The 17,757-nt window shown below is 47.2% G+C and overlaps 1 long non-coding RNA gene across 1 annotated transcript in view; it reads left to right on the forward strand.

The window, feature by feature from the left end:
* The window catches only part of LOC137321598 (uncharacterized), a 126,624-nt gene extending 125,584 nt beyond the window's left edge, over positions 1–1,040 (forward strand). The window contains exon 3 of the long non-coding RNA XR_010962866.1: positions 1,024–1,040. This is a non-coding gene — a long non-coding RNA (uncharacterized lncRNA). The remainder of the gene's footprint in view (positions 1–1,023) is intronic.
* The last annotated feature ends 16,717 nt before the right edge of the window (positions 1,041–17,757 follow it).

Below are 17,757 nucleotides of genomic sequence, written 5' to 3' on the forward strand. Positions count from 1 at the left end.
CCGTGTTATCCAGAATACCCTTTACTATTTCACTTCACCTCCTCTTAAGGGAAACTAAAGTGAACAAAGACATCACAAGGCTCGTTCTACATCATTGAAACAGGTTTATTGACATGTCCAAGAGCACACTCAAACAGGGCAGGACATGAGGACATCTTCCCTCGTACACTTATTGAGTTCGGAGACAGGTCATGTTTGTTCTCTTTAACTAGCAGTTAACTAGTAATTAACAAGCAACTTATAGAATCATAAAATGATACAGCACAGAATCGTGCCTGTGCTGGCTCTTTGGAAGAGCTATCCAATTAGTCCCACTTCCCTGCTCTTTCCCCATAGCCCTGCAAAGTTTTCCCCTTCAAAGATTTATTCAATTCCCTTTTGAAAGTTACTGTTGAATCTGCTTCCACAGCCCTTTCAGGTAGTGCATTCCAGATCATAACAACTCATAACAATTTATATTAACATATAAATCACCTGTTTTATTAGATAGAGATACTGTAGAACTTGTGGTCTAATACGCATCAACAAGAATGGGGATATTTATTAAGGATTTGCTTTTGGGCTTCAGTTACACATTGTCACTGTTTGAACACTAAAGGGTCGTCACTGTGCATGTGAACCTAGTGACTAAATTCTTCATGATCAAATAAATCATCATGACTAAAACATTCCTGTACACTAATAATAAAGCAAGCAGGACTGGCATGGTTTCTCCATTTGATAAGAGTGAGTACCTTATCACACATTCAGTTAATAGAGACATTTATTCTTGCATGAAAGTGCTTTTCATATCTATCCAATGTAAGGCCCCTGAATTTCAAACTGAACTATCCTCCCCTCCTTTTATATTGTCTGGGGAAACTAAGCTGTTGAAAATGTCAGACATACCACACAAACTTCGTTCTGCAAATTGTTATGAAGGAAATAATAGCTCATATAATATTGACGAAAGTAGTATGTGTCTAACTGTGATACAAAGCTTTCAATTTCTGCTCTTAAACTAACTGATACTGTCTTCTAAAGGACCCTTTTGTGAAGAGATGATGAGGTACTGTGATTTGCTGCCGTGCCTCAATGGTGGAATGTGTCGGAATACAATGCCGGGATATGTCTGTGATTGCCCAGCTGGGTTCATTGGACACAACTGTGAGATCAATGTGGATGAGTGCTCTTCAAAGCCTTGCTTGAATGGTGGTACATGCCTCAATGGATTAAATGTAAGTATGGTTCATCTTGCATGGGAAAAAAAAAATTATAAATCAGGATTAAAATTAATCATGGGCCACTTAAGCCTTTGTCACCTCCAGGATCTTCCATCCTCCACCTTCCATAAACTTCAGCTCGTCCAAAACTCTGCTGCTCGTATTCTATCTTGCACCAAGTCCCGCTCACCCATCACTCCTGTCCTTGCTGACCTATATTGGCTCCTGAACCCCCCAAGTGCCCCCATTTAAAATTATAATTCTTATGTTTAAATGGTCCCAAGGCCTCACCCTTCCCTATCTTCGTAACTTCCTTCACCCTTATAACACCCTCCCCGAACTCTACATTCTTCTGGCTCTGTCCTCTTCTACACGACCCCAACTCATCCCTTCACCAAGCCACTGGAGGCCATGCCTTAAGCGATCTCGGCCCTACCCCCTCTAGATTTCCCATCTGCCTCTCCGACTCGCTTCACTCTCTTCCTTTAAGACCCTCCTTAAAGCCCACCTCCTTGACCAAGCTTTTGGTCATCCTTCCATCTTTGGCTTGGCGTCCATTTTTCTCTGATTATGCTGCTGAAGTGCCCTGGGATGTTAAAAGCGTGATATAAATGTGAATTGTTGTTTTTTGCTGAGAGCTACTTTCTTTAAAGGTTATATCCAGCTCCTATAAAATCATGTCCAGCCAATGATAGAGCAGATCAAGTGATTTCAGATTAACAAACAAGTATTGCAATCAATGCAGAGTTTTTAACTGTTTTCCTTTGGGTGAATTCTCATACTCATTAACATCAGGGCTGCTAGTGCTGGAGAATGAAGCATGTCAGACTTGTGTCTTTCAGGAATTTAGCTTCCCCAAGCACAAATCATTCAGGAGCCTCACAGCCAACACCATAGAGAGAAGATTTCATTTGTTAGCCCAAATTAGATTCTATTACAAGCCAATGTGCGAAAGAAAGTTGTATCTTGTCAGTCTGGGCTGAATTCAAACTCAGACACCAGAGATAAAAGGACTCACCCTCATTTTTATAAGAAAAAGAAATATCAAGCGGATTCAAAAAAATATCATTAGCTGTAACATTCTTTTGCTTATTTTTGACTGCTAATGATATCACTGGGGAGCACCTTTGGAGCACTCACTGAGCTCGAGGCTGTGCTGAAGCTGTACCTCGACTGGTGTTCACTTTCCTCACACTGCCAGACTCAGTAACTCCTTCCAGCCAGGCCCAGCAGTAATGTCATCAGATGCAAAATACTGTGGATGCTGGAAATCTGAAGTAAAAACAGAAAATGCTGGAGAAGCTCAGCAAGTGAGGCAGCATCTGTGGAGAGAGAAACAGAGTTAATGTTTCAGGTCGAAGACCTTTCGTCAGAACTGGAAGGATTAACTGAAGTTTTTAAGCAAGTACGGAGCCAGAGAAAGGGTGAGGGGAGGGAGGGGAGGGGAGGAAAGAACAATAGGGAGGGTCTGTGATAGGGTGGAGGGCAAGAGTGATTAAATGACAAAAGGGATGATGGTGCAAGGCAAGGAGGGTGGTAATGGGACAGGTTAAGAAACAAAAGATCTGTCCAGAGGAGCTGTAAATGGCAACAGCAGAACCATAACCAGCAGCTGCAGTCCAACAGCAAAAATGAAAAAAAAAATGCGAGCAGTGGTTATGATCTGAAGTCATCAGAACTAATGTCATCAGTGTGGATTTCCAGAGATATTGAAACAAATCAGCAGAAATAGCTGGCAAAATAAATTTTAAAGTCAACCAGAGCTCCCTGCAATTGTTTGATTTGTTTTTTTCCCCTGTTTTCTTTGCAGTTCAGTCCCCTCTCTTCCTCTCCTGTCTTGGCTGGATTAAGGTTCTCCCAAGTGCTGGTACTATCTAGTATTTCATCTAAGTGTGAGCCTTGACAGTGCTCGCATGCTATCCCAACACAGGGGCATTACTGCTAAATCCATTGCTGTCCTTACCTAATATCCACACTAGCACACCTTCAGCAGAGGTCACCGGATAGCGATCAGGTGTGTCAACTCTAGCCACTCCTAACTTACAGGTGCTGAGGTCTGTTACAGTGCCTACCACCACCTACAAGGCACAAGTCAAGAGTGTGATGGAATACCCTCCACTTGCCTGGATGAGTGCAGCTCCAACAACACTCAAGAAGCTCGACCCCATCCAGGACAAAGCAGCCCGCTTGATTGACAGCCCGACCACCAGCTTAACACTCCCTCCACCACCGGCGCACCTTGGCTACAGTGTGTACTATCCAGAGGACGCACAGCAGCAAGTAGCCAAATTGACAGCACCTCCCAAACCCATGAATAGCATGGGTAGTGCTGGCTGCACACCTGAATCATGATAATGAACCGGCAGCACCAATTTCACATGGTCCCTGCAACCACATGAACAAGTGCGTACAGCAGCACCCCTCCCCCTGCGCATCCCTCCCCCTGCGTGCCCTTCCCCCTGTGCACTCCTCCCCCTGGACGCCCCTCTCCTTGCGCACCCCTCCCTCTGCGCATTCCTCCCCCTCTCCCCGGGCGTCCCTCTTCCTGTGCATCCCTCCCCCAGGCACCCCTCCCCCTGTGCGCCTCCCCCCTTGGGTCTATACTCATTGGAGTTTAGAAGAATGAGAGGAGATCTTATTGAAACATACAAGATTCTGAGGGGACTCGATAGGGTAGATGCTGAGAGGATGTTACCCCTCATGGGGGAATCTAAAACTAGGGGTCATAGTCTCAGAATAAGGAGTCGCCCGTTTAAGACGGAAATGAGGAGAAATTTCTTCTCCCAGAGGTTCGTGAATCTTTGGAATTCTTTACCCCAAAAAGCTGTGGGGGCTGTGTCATTGAATACATTCAAGGGTGAGTTAGACAAATTTTTGATCAGCAAGGACGTCAAAGGATATGGGGAAAGGGCGGGAAAGTGGAGTTGATGTAAAAATCAGATCAACCACGATCTCATCAAATGGCGGAGCAGGCTTGAGGGGCCGAATGGCCTACTCCTGCTCCTATCTCTTCTGGTCTTATGCTCTCCCCCAGACGTTCCTCCCCCTGCGATCCCCACCCCCTGCGTGCCCCTCCTCCTGCGCGCCCCACCCCCTGTGCACCACTCCGCCTATGCACTCCTCCCCCTGCGGGTCCCTCCCCTGCGCGTCCCTCTCCCTGTGTGCCCCACAACCTGCGGGACTCTCCCACTGTACGCCCCACACCATTGCGCGCCCCTCCCCCTGCACGTCCCACCCCCTGCCCGCCTCACCCCCTGGACGGCACTCTGCCTACGCGCCCCTCCTCCTGCATGTCCCTTCCCCTGCGCGTCCCTTCCCCTGCGCGTCCCTCCCCCTGCGCGTCCCTCCCCTGCGCGCCCCTCCCCCTGCATGCCGCTCCCCTGCACGTCCCTTCCCCTGAGTACCCCTCTCCTTGTGCGACCCTCCCCCTGCTCGCCCTATCCCCTGTGGGCCCCACACCCAGTGCGCCCCTCCCCCTGCGCGTCCCACTCCCTGCCTGCCCCACCCCCTGCACGCCATTCCACTTGCACGTCCCTTCCCCTGCCCGTCCCTCCCCTTCACGTCCCTCCCCGTGTGCCCCCCCCACCCCACCCCGTGTGCCCCCCCCCGTTGTTTCTCCACCTGCGCCTCCCTCCACTGCACATCCCTCCCTTTGCACGCCCCTCTACTTGTGCGTCCCTCCCCCTGTGCGGTCCTCCCCCTGGTCGCCCCTCCCCCTGCACATCCCTCCCTGTGCACGCCCCACCCCCTGAGCGCCCCTCCCCTGCGAGCCCCTCCCCAGCGCGCTCCTCCCCCCTGCGCCCCCCTCCTCAGCGTGCCCCTCCCCTGCACAGCCCTCCCCCGCACAGCCCTCCCCCTGTGCACTCCTTTCCTTTTGCGCCCCTCTCCTTTTGCTATCGATGAGCTCATGCCAAGGCACCTTTGGCCCAAATCATAAAACTTTTCCAGGTCTTTTAAAAGGTCAGCTTTTGCTTTTGTTGCAATTTGTCTGCAAGCGATCATTTTTTACAGAACAGTTCAGCACTTTGCAGAAAGTCACTTTAGTCGATTTGCAAAAGCATCTGAATCATCGCTTGTACCGTACCTCGCACTGTTTTACAAGCGTGAATAAACATCACGCCTAATGCAACAATTAGAAATTCTCAGCAATTAGTCAGCGAGAGAGAAAAAAAATGTTGCGACTGGTTTGTCAGTCTGGCAGACTCTGTGCTGGATGTGACATGCCACACAAGATGGAGAAAAAAATTGTTTGCTGAATACATCCCCCGGGGCTCGGTTTATTCGGAGTTTGATTTCATCTATCAGCCTTTCACAATGTGAAAATCTTCCAGGATCACTGATCTGTGTCACGATTAAGTCTCATGTTACATTCAGATTTACTGAGTTTATAACACGGTGCATTTACTAGCTTCATTTCAAAAGCATTGTGTTCCATCCACTATTGTTTGAATACATATTTAGTTCTGTTCATTTCGTTTTTTCTCTCCAGAATTTTGCATGCACCTGCACCTCTGAATTTGCTGGAGAACGATGTGAGAATCGGGTTGTACTGTGTGAATCTTTACCGTGCATGAATAATGGGAGCTGTGTGCATACCAAGATGAATTATTACTGCAGGTACTGCTTAAAATTGTAGGCTTCAGAATGAAACCCCATGGATTTTCTTTCTCATCTTGAACGATAGGAAGCATGAGTCAAATTGAGCTGTACTGCTACTTGTAACACCGATTGTGTACCTTAGAAAAACTGGCTTTTATATAGCTCCTGTAATGCAGTAAAACGTCCCAAGGCGCTTCACAGGAGCATAATCAGACAACAATTGACACTGAGCCAAAGAAGGAGATATTAGGACAGGTGATCAAAAGCTTGGTCAAAGAGGTAGGTTTTAAGGAGCGTCTTAAAGGAGGAGAGAGGTGGAGTGATGGGAAAGTTTAGGGAAGGAGTTACAGAGCTTGGGGCCTAGACGGCTGACGGCACGGCTGCCAATGATGGGGCGAAGGACGTGGAGGATGCACAAGAGGCCAGAGTAAGGAACATAGAGTTTTTGGAGGGTTGTAGGGCTGGAGGAGGTTACAAAGATAGGGAGAGGCAAGGCCATGGAGGGATTTGAACACACTGAGAATTTTAAATTCAAGGCATTGCTGGACCGGGAACTGATGTAGGTCAGCGAGCACAAGGGTGATTGGTGAACGGGATGGTGTGAGTTAGGAAAAGGGCACCAGAGTTTGGATGAGCTCAAGTTTATGGAGATTGGAAGATGGGAGACCCTCTAGGAGAGCTTTGGAATAGTCAAGTCTGGAAGTAAAAAAAGCATGGATGAGGGTTTCTGCAGAAGGTGGGCTGAGGTAGGGGTGGAGACGGGCAATATTATGGAGGTGGAAGTAGGAGGTTTTTGTGTTGGAGAGGATGTGGGGTTGCAGGCTCAGCTCAGGGTCAAATAGGATGATGAGGTTGCGAACAGTTTGGTTCAGCCTGAGACACTGACCAGGGAGGGGGATGGAATCGATGGCTAGGCAACGCAGTTTGTGGTGAGGGCTGTAGACAATGGTTTTGGTCTTCCCAATTCATCCAGGACTGGATGTCAGACAAGCAGTCTGACAACACAGAGGCAATGGAGGGGTCAAGAGAGGTAGTGGTGAGGTAGAGCTGGGTATCATCAGCGTACATGTGAAATCTGACGTTATGTTTTCGGATGATGTCGCCAAGGGGCAGCATGTAGATGATGGGGGTGGGGGGGGGAGCAAGGATAGATCCTTGGGGGACTCCAGAGATAAAGACACGGGAGCAGAAAGAGAAGCCATTGCAGGTGATTCTCTGGCTATGACTGGATAGATAGGAACGGAACCAGGCGAGGGCAGTTCCATCCAGCTGGACAGTGGAGGAGAGGCGGTGGAAGAGGTTGGCGTGGTCAACCATGTAAAGTCTGCAGGCAGGTCGAGAAGGTTGACGAAGGATAGTGCACCACGGTCATATTACATGTTTCTGGAATATATCCTTGAGATAAAACTCACCTTCATTCCACTCTACTGTGATTTCCAACTCATTTCTCAAAATTGTTGGGGGCTAAGTTTTGGTGTGTTTTCCTGTACCTTGTTCTGCATGATTCTTACTTGTTGTATGTTTTTCATCTTTTGCATGAGGCTTTAAACCGAGGCCCTGTCTGCTCTCTCAGGTGGATGTAAAATATCCCATGCCACTATTCGAAGAAAAGCGGGAAGTTTTTCTGGTATCCTGGCCAATATCTATCCCTCAACCAACATCACTTAAACCGATTATCTCATTGCTGTTTGTGGGAGCTTGCTGTGCCCAAATTGACTGCCACGTTTCCAACTGTGACTACACTTCAGAAGTATTTCATTGGCTGTAAAGCGCTTTTGGGATGTCCTGAGGTTGTGAAAGGTTCTATATAAATGCAAGTCTTTTCTTTCTTTTGCGTTTGAAGGATTTCACAGAAAAAGCTTTGCTTTGCTGCATTGCACCAGTAACACAAAGTTTGTCCACAGCACACCGAATTGGGCAGAACCAAGTGAAATGGAGTCACTGTAAGATTTGGAGTGTTTGGAGTTGCATTTTTCTTAAATTTATTCATTTTTTAATCACTTCTAATTTTTTTTTGCCTCTCCCAGGAGATTACATGGCAACATTGGGTGAGAGGTATTGGGGCAGGGGTGGGACGAAGTGTTTACTCATGATGATCTGACCATCATAGTGTGGGGCAGGCTTGATGGACCATCAATTTCATACGTTGGTAATATAAATTTCCTACTTCTCTAACAACTGCACAATAATATGGTTGGCGTGCAAAAGCCTCTTCTTGTCATTTGCTTCGAATTTCAATGCTCTTTCTACATTTTATGGCAGGTGTGGATCGAACTATCCACCTGTGAAAGTGGAGTCACAGGTGGATAGGGTGGTGAAGAAGGCATTCGACATGCTTGGTTTCATTGGTCACAACATTGAATACAGGAGTTGGGATATCTTGTTGAAGTTGTACAAGACATTAGTAAGGCCACACTTGGAATACTGTGTACAGTTCTGGTCACCCTATTATAGAAAGGATATTATTAAACTAGAAAGAGTGCAGAAAAGATTTACTAGGATGCTACTGGGACTTGATGGTTTGACTTATAGGGAGAGGTTAGATAGACTGGGACTTTTTTCCCTGGAGAGTAGGAGGTTAAGGGGTGATCTTATAGAAGTCTATAAAATAATGAGGGGCATAGATAAGGTAGATAGTCAAAATCTTTTCCCAAAGGTAGGGGAGTCTATAACGAGGGGACATAGATTTAAGGTGAGAGGGGAGAGATACAAAAGGGTCCAGAGGGGCAATTTTTTCACTCAAAGGGTGGTGAGTGTCTGGAACGAGCTGCCAGAGGCAGTAGTGGAGGCGGGTACAATTTTGTCTTTTAAAAAGCATTTTGACAGTTACATGGGTAAGATGGGTATAGAGGGATATGGGCCAAGTGCAGGCAATTGGGACTAGCTTAGTGGTATAAACTGGGCGACATGGACATGTTGGGCCGAAGGGCCTGTTTCCATGTTGTAACTTCTATGATTCTATGATTCTATGAACTACCAGCTGGCAATGCTGCCAAATACATTACAACACAACAAAATCTGAACTTGCAGCCACAAAGAAATCAAAGCACAAATACTTGGGAACTGAATTCACATTGCTGCTTAATAATTGATTTAAATTGATCTGAACAAATAGAGACTGAGCACAAAAGCAAAACATTGTAAACTTAATCATAATGAGCTCCTAGAAATACAGGTTCAGTGCAATTGTGCAAGCCTCAACAGATTGCAGTTGGTTGCCCAAATGTAACGCAACTAATTGCATTGCAGTATATTTGGAGATCAATCACAAGGGAATCTGACCATGAAACAAGTTGGAAACGAAAGCATACTTTGGAATACCCAATGGTTCATGTTCCAAACCTTACATACAAGTTTATCAGAGAAGAACATTGCATTGCCCCGAAAAAAAATTCCGAGTTAGAAAACAGCATTCACTCATCTCCCGATGTGCAAATTGTAGTTTGGAATTAGCGACGTTGCAGATACTTTATAGGTAAATTACAACATAGGAAGAGGAGTAGGCCATTCATCCCCTTGATTCTATTAGATCGTGGCTGATCAGTACCTCATACTCCATTCACCCGCCTTTGTTCCATAACCCTTGATACCATTACCGAGCAACAATCACCTTATCGATCTCAGTCTTGAAAATTTCAATTGTCCCAGCCTTTTGGGGGAGAGAGTTCCAGATTTCTGCCACCCTTTGTGTGAAAAAATACTGCCTCATTTCATTCCTAAACAGCCTAGCTCTAATTTTAAGATTATGCTCCCCTGATCTGGATTCCCCCCGCCCCCCCTCCGAGAGGAAACAGATTCTTTGTATCTACCCTATTGAATCCCTTGATCATTTTAAACACTTGATTAAATCACCCCTCAAACTTCTAAACTCAAGGGGATACAAATCAAGCTTATGCAACATTTCCTCATAACCAAGTTTGTAACTTGCCATTGGTAACGTGAAGGTGTGTCGGGAGCATGGGAGGCGATGGGAGGGGATTATGCGCAAGAGGAACAAAGCGTTCATAGAGCTGAAGGAGGTTACAGAGACAAGGAGGCACAAAGCCATGAAGGAATTTAAAGACGAGGACAAGAATATTCAATTTGAGGTGTTGGAGGGAGCGGGAGCCATTGTAGGTCAGCAAGGACAGGGATAACGGGCGATGTTATCTGAGATATCTCGCCACACAATGCTCCAAGGACACAAAAAGCAAAGTTTGAAAATGTTACACTACCACAGGCTCCCGAAACACAATGTCCACAAACACTGAGAACAACATCCAACAGAAGTGCATTACTTTGAAGACAACAACAACAACAGCTTGCATTTATATAGCGCCTTTAATGTAGTAAGACATCCCAGGGCACTTCACAGGAGCGATTATCAGACAAAATTTTACATCGAACCATATAAGGAGATATTCAGACAGGTGACCAAAAGCTTGGTCAAAGAGATAGGTTTCCAGGAGCGTCTTAAATGAGGGGAGAGAGGTGGAGAGACAGAGAGGGTTAGGGAGGAAATTCCAGAGCTGAGGGCCGAGGCAGCTGAAGGCACGGCCACCAATGAGATACAGTTTGGGTCATGTACAGTATTCCACATTTATTGCAGGCAAGATGAAAATAACAATCATTCACCAATAGAGTCAAACCAGGTAGCACTGGAAACATTGGCTCAAACTAGCCCAAAAGGACTTTTAGACTTGCTTAAAGGAAACACTCAAACTGAGCTGCAAATACTTACTGACAAAAAAAACAAGAGGATTTGATAGATTGTCGATGCTCCACATAGAATAAATAATAGAATGTACACTTCTGTGTGCAACTGGATCCGCTACAAAAGCCTCCCACTTTAAACCCACCACTGATTATATGTTCATCAATATCAAGCCAGTCACACCAGTTGAAAGAAAGAAAGCCTTCAAGCGGCTAAAATGTGGTGACACAGCAGGATGTGGCTGTGCAGCAAAGCCCAAGTCCTGAAAAATCGCTGGGATCTCATTCAACAAGCTGCCCATGACATGTGCTAGCCAATAAGGCACCCAAGCATTGGAAGACAAACCATATTGTACCGCTGCCAAAATAAAATAAATCTCTGCTTAATGACAACTACAGGGGAATCAATCTCCTGTCAATTGCTGAAAAAGCCCAGCATGGAATTGTTCTGTAAGTGAAGACGACCCTTAACAGCTCCGCTCTGCTGGAAGAATAGCCCGGTTTCTGTCTGCACCAGATGCACATTTCTTCTGCAGAAACAATAAATCAACAGCTGCCCTCATTTGCTTGATCAATAAAATGCTGTTCTTCATTTTGAGGTACTTGTGTCACTAAAATGTGGTGTAAACAGACAACGTACAATATTACGAGTCAAAGGGGGTCATTTTAATTTTCATCACCAGGTGAAAAATGGGTGTTAGTGAATCAGCGACCATTTTACAACTCACCCAATTTTCTTCTAAATTGTCAGTACAAAAGGATTAGATAACGTAGATGATGGCTTGCTATTTCACCTTATCCAGAACAGTAGAACTAGAGGATAAGGTTGAAGGAGAGTAAATTCAAAACTAATCTGCGGAAATAATATTTCAGTGAGCGAGTGGTCAATCTATGGAACAGGCTCCCTAGGGAGGTGATGGAAGCGGTTAGCATTGATTCATTCAAATGCAAATTAGATCACTTTCCTTCAGAAAATAACATTTTGAGATACAGTATATGAAACATGCCATGGTTCCCAAAGCTCTCCACCACTGGGGGTTTTCCTCACCTTGGCCCCGATATTAGCGGGGAGGCGAGGTGGCAGCGGGGGGACGATTGAGCGCGTGGGTAACCCGCCCAATAAAATCCGTCCGTTCCCCATGCGATTGTGGGTAAATTGGAGCCACTTAACATGGATTCCGGGTTTGGCGTCTGAAACCTGTGCAGCGGACGGACTGCGCACCCGCATCACAGGCTGTCAGCTGGAGGAGTTCTATTTAAAGGAGCAGTCCTCCAATGGCTGCTCCTGGAGCAAACACCCAAAATTACACAATGGAGCAGCACAGGGGAAAGACTGCTCCCAGATTCAGTGATGCCTCACTCATTAGGTGAGGAGGAAGAGGAATGTGTTCTACCCGGCGGACGGGAGGAAGTGGGCTGCCTCTGCCACCAAGAAGGCCTGGCTCAAGTTGGCAGAGGAGGTCACGAGCAGCAGCAACATCTCCCGCATCTGGATCCAGTGCAGGAAATGCTTCAGTGACCTAACTAGGTCAGTCAAAGTCAGTACATTCTCCTACATTCCGTCTTCCTCATCACCGCTCCCCCCTCAACTCATTCTGCACTGCCAACACTACTCTATCACATCACTCCTCACACCCACTCAAAGCTCATCCTCAACTCACCTGCACTTCCTCACCACTTCCTCACCTCCCCAGTACTCACCCCACCACTACCACTCAACCCAATCCTCATATAATGTCATGGCTCTGTCTCATGCTCACCCTCTGATGCATCTCTTTCACAGTCAGCCGTACCCAAACCAATGCATTCAGCGGTTGGCCACGTCACCATCCCTCACTCACGTGTCTCTACTTTCTCCCCTTATAGGAGAAGCGAGCCCAGAATGCACGGGAGAGGGCGAGGACCAGAGGGAGGCCGAAACAGATAGTCGTCCTCACAGACGAGGAGCAGGAGGCGCTGGAGCTGAGCCGCACCCTCGAGTGCCTGTCCGTCGGGGACGCCGAAATTGGCACCCGACAAACGTCTGGTGACAGAACTTTAACATTCAGCACACACAATAGCAATTGACATTAACATGCCTTGCCATCTTTAGCACCTCAACATCTGTCATGATACTTAATATTACCTTCTGTTCTCTTACAGGGCCTTCAGCGACAGCTATGACAGTGGAGGGCAATTCCTCAGAGGACCTGCCGGCCTCTGATGGTGCACTGACACATCTGAGCAAGCTATCCACCAGCACAGATACACACACCTCAGTGGGTCCCTGTCCGCAGTTAGCTGGGGTCGCATATGGTGAGTTACCCCACACATATGAGCACGAGCAGACACTGGTGGCAGGAGCAGCTGTGGAGAGTCTGCGTCGGTGGGAGCACTCCTCTCCAGGCTCTGCTCAGCTGGACACAGATGCTGAACCCTGGGGACCATCCATTAAAAGGAGAATGATCGAGGGGCAGCAGCACATTTGCGAGGTGCTGGAACAGGTGCCACGCGCACTCTCCACAATCGCGCAGAGGATGGAGGAGTCCAACTCCTGTATGAGTGGAATGGTGGCACAGGTAAGGGAGGGCATCTCTGCGATACTGTCGCAGGGACGTGAGGGCATCTCTGAGATGGTGTCATGGGTAAGTGCGAGAATGTCAGCGATGGAGGGAAGGCTAGCCTCCATGGAGCTTAAAGCACAGCCAACAAATGAGTCCAATCAGGCCCTGACAATGGTCTGTTCGGACTCAGGTTGAACAACAATCTGCCACCTTAAACAGGCAGACAGGTACTCTAGCACTGTCGTCCAGCAGAGTGGTAGGAGTGGTATGGACTTGGTCCAGGGGAGGGAAGATGGCGAAAGGGACATGGAAGCGCGGACACCACTCAAAGCAACCCCATGTCTCACCCGTTGCCCCCCTCTGAACCAATACCCGCAATGCTACTTCCTCTCCAGGTAGCCGAGTCTGCCCATGCACAGATGCAGTTGGAGCCGTCTTTGGAGGGGCTCTCACGGGCACCGAAACCCAGAGGGCATTGGCCCAAAGCATCTAATCGGTCAGGGCATGAACATGAGCAACCTGCCACTACCTCTGCTGCAGCCACAGGGGATGTACCACGTAAAAGTAGTCAGAAGCGAAAATCGAACATTTCGTAAGCACAAAGGGGATGCACAAGTGTGTTTGATGGTTGGTCATGTTTTTTATTTATATTTGCTTTTTGTTAAACGCACATCAAATATTATTACTGTCACCACTACTGCCACGTCTTGGGCATTCTTGACTGGCTTCTGTAATAAGTCCCTTTCATGAGGTTCACCATAAACACCCACACTTGATGCCACCCATTGGGTCACTCTACAGTGGGTATATGTGTAATTGCAGGACTGTTTTGTGCAGGGAGAGGGGGCAGGGCTGCTGTGGCCGCTGCTCTATCCAGGTGGTGAGGACTGGACTCTTCACACTGTCTGATGTTAGGAGAACCGTTCACATATCAGTGACTCCCTGGCCTCACGAGCAGCCAGAAGAGCCGCTGTTCTGCCCATGGGTTGCTTCTCCTCCTCCTCCGCCGCCTCCTCCTCCTCCTCCTCAATATGGGTGGCAGATGTGGATGGGGCCTCCTCGAGCGGCACCCCTCTCTGTTGTGCCTTGTTGTGCAGGGCACAGCACACGACTATAATGCGTCCCACTCTGTCTGGTGAGTATTGAAGCGCTCTACCAGAACGATCAAGGCATCTGAAGCGCATCTTGAGCAGCCCTACAGCATGCTCAGTTGTAGATCTAATAGCGATGTGGCTGTCGTTATATCGATGCTGTTGCTCGGTGGTGGGGTTCCTCAGAGGTGTCATGAGCCACGTTTGCAGGGGGTATCCCTTGTCCCCGAGGAGCCAGCCTTTGTGGGTGTTCGGTGCATGAAAGAGGGGCAGGATGTTGGACTCATGGAGGATGAAGGAATCGTGGCAGCTGCCCGGGTATCTGGCGCACACGTGAAGGAATCTCTTGCGGTAGTCACAAACGAGCTGAGTGTTGATGGAGTGATAGCCCTTCCTGTTGATGAACAGTCTTGGCTTGTGTGGAGGTGCTCGTATTGCTATATGGGTGCAATTGATTATACCCTGCACCCGTGGGAAGCTTGGCACAGCGTGGAATCCCACTGCCCTCGCCACCTGGCTGAGGTCGTCTATGGGGAAGCCGACGTAGTGCGAGGCCTTGCGAAACAGGCCGTCGGTGACCTGCCTTATGCATTTGTGTGCAGACGACTGAGAGACCCTGGCGATGTCCCCGGTGGCACCCTGGAATGATCCGGAGGCAAAGAAGTTGAGGGCAGTGGTGACTTTAACAGCGACAGGTAAAGAGATGCTGCTCGGGCCAGTTGGGAGCAGCTCGGCATGAAGGAGGCTGCAGACATCTACGACTACCTGGCGACTGACTCTGAGCCTCCGTATGCACTGCTCATCAGAGGTCCAGGAAACTGAGCCTCGGTCTGTCGACCCTGTGGCGAGGGTAGTGCCTCCTGCAACGTCGCTCTCTCTGTTGTTGCCCTCTGTGCTCTTGTGCAGGTGCCTGTGGCGCAGCACTGTGTTGTGGAGCTCCACGTGGCGGAGGTGGACGCTGTGCCTGGCGAGGCTGGTGATATTGCTTATCCTCGGATGAAGTGATGGCATGGCGCCTCCCATCCGGACCGTGTGAGTTTGAGGGAGTCCGAAAAGTTGGTAAATATGTTTGCACAGCAGAGTTTTGGGTGGAAAATAAGAATTTTGAGTGGAAACACGAAGGTCTTGCAGCCAAAACTTTGTCTGAAGTGACAGAGTGCCCTGCTGCAATAAATGAGGTTTCCCCCCACCTGTCAAATAATCCTTTGCATCTCCCACTAGCTGCTGGCTGAAACACGTTTGTTGCAACAGGGGGTGTTTCCCACAGCACGGGAAACACACTGCGGATCCTTCAAAATTGCACCACTGCCAAAGTGTCTCCTCAATCAAATATCTCAAGTACTTTAACTATGTGTAAAAGTATGTAAATCATCAACCCACCAGCTTTAATTGTCGGTGGGACTCCCGCATTCGGGAGCCGAGCGTGCACCCGAACGCGTCACTGGGGAACCCGGAAGTTGGAGCCAACCCGCTACAGATTTCTCCAATTTTAGGAGCCCCCCAGCCCCCAACGCACCCGCTCCACCATCCGAAAATCCAGGCCCATATGTCTGGGTCTGTTGTAGACTAAATGATTGAGATTGCTACTATGATTAGTCAACAATTCCATTATCATTGTGTCATGGGACTACCAAGATGGTGGAAGGCGACCTGGATGGACCTTGGTCTTTCTTCGTCTAGTAATTCCTACATTCCTAATGAAAAAGATCAGGCGAAATGTAAAATGACCCAGTCATTATTGCGTATTTTTCACCCGCCTATAAAAGTTAAAATCGGCCTCAAGGAGATCTGTCTTCATCACATGTTAACCCACAAAAGAGTTTAAAGTGACAACTGGTATCCCTCACAGTGCTATTTTCCTTTCATTACTCTCATTGACTAACTGCTGACAAATCAGAATTCAACCTTCAGTTCATGGCCCCGCTGAAAAACCTCAGAAAGCATAGGAGCAGGAGGAGGCCATTCAGCCCCTCGAGCCTGTTCTGCCATTCAATTAGATCATGGCTGATCTGTATCTTATCCACCTTGGTTCTGTAAACCCTTAAAACCCTTGCCTAACAAATATCTATCAATCACAGTTTTGAAATTTTCATTTGACCCCCAGCCTCAACAGCTTAATTAATTAACATCCAATTAAATTATGAACTAAACTGAGAAGATGATGTCAGTTTCCTTGAAGCCAGCATAGGCTGGGTTCCTCAAATTGACCACAACAGCTGCACAGTTCAATTTGACAATAAACATTTGAGAAAGTGAAGCTAATAGCAACTGTCTGCAGTAATCTGTACCTGACACTTGAGTGGGTGGGGGGTGGGGGAGTGATTTACTCTCTGCGCTCGGTGTAGCAAATTCGTGAATGTGGTTCAAAAGAAAAAGACAGTTTCTGATTTTGCTACATCTAATGGGTGGAGAAATCTCCCTTAGTGATGAAATAAGTGTTCAGATTTATAATGTAGATATATTTCACCTTATTCATATCATCACATTCATACAAAAGAAAGAACTTGCAGTCATATAGCACCTTTCACAACCTCAGGATGTCCCAAAGTGCTTCACAGCCAATGAAGTACTTTTGCAAGTGTAATCACTGTTGTAATATGATACAAACAATTATATTGTGAGAAATTACCTTATTGAATTTTTACAGCACAGAAACAGGCCATTTGGCCCAACAGGTCTGTGCCGGTATTTATTCTCCACACCAGCCTCCTCCCACGTTACTTCATTTCACCCTATCAACATATCCAACTATTCCTTTCTCCCTCATGTGTTTATCTAGCTTCCTCTTAAATGCATCCAAGCTATCGCCTCAACCACTCCTTGTGGTTGTAAGTTCCACATTCTCACCACTTTCTGGGTAAAGGAGTTTCTCCTGAATTCCTTATTGGATTCATTAGTAACTCTTACATTTATGGCCCCCAGTTTTGGATTCCTCCACAAGTGGAAACATTTTCTCTACGTCTGCCCTGTCAAACCCCTTCACAATTTAAAAAACCTCCATCAGGTCACCTCTCAGTCTTCTCTTTTTTAAAGAGCCCCAGCCTGTTCAATCTTTCCTGATAGTTGTACCCTCTCACTTCTGGTATCATCCTTGTAAATCTTTTTTGCACTTTCTCCAGTGCTTCTATATCCTTACATATATTTTTTTGTAGTTCTATGTAAATTACCTAATGTAAGGTTTTGGGTCTACCTTTGATGTTCTCCCGGGTTCAGTGGTGCTGGTCACCACCATAAGTGGTCCCTGCATCTTAGGTTCAGGAGTGCACTTCTACTACCCAATGTCTAAACATGGTGTAAAACTGGTGCGGGGGCATAACACATCGTGACCTGGACTGGATTTTGTTTATTTCTTACATGCAGTTCCCCATGTGCAGACTGATTGGCAGTTTGAAGAGAAGGGGCTGAATGCAAACTAGTTCACTTTGCTCTCACTACATACAACTTTATTCCGTGTCACTCCTTACAGCAAATAAAATCATGAATTACTGCCATGCTAGCCCTATTATTGGACTCACTTATTTTATTGCGGTCGGTCTTATTACTGAATCCGACCATCTCTCACTAGGACTAATCAGCTCTCTCTTAAACAGGGAAATCTGTCCACCCAGCAACTTTTTTTTTACCAGATTT

Source organism: Heptranchias perlo, chromosome 5, assembly GCF_035084215.1.
Source record: "Heptranchias perlo isolate sHepPer1 chromosome 5, sHepPer1.hap1, whole genome shotgun sequence".
In the NCBI taxonomy this organism is placed as follows: Eukaryota; Metazoa; Chordata; class Chondrichthyes; order Hexanchiformes; family Hexanchidae; genus Heptranchias; species Heptranchias perlo.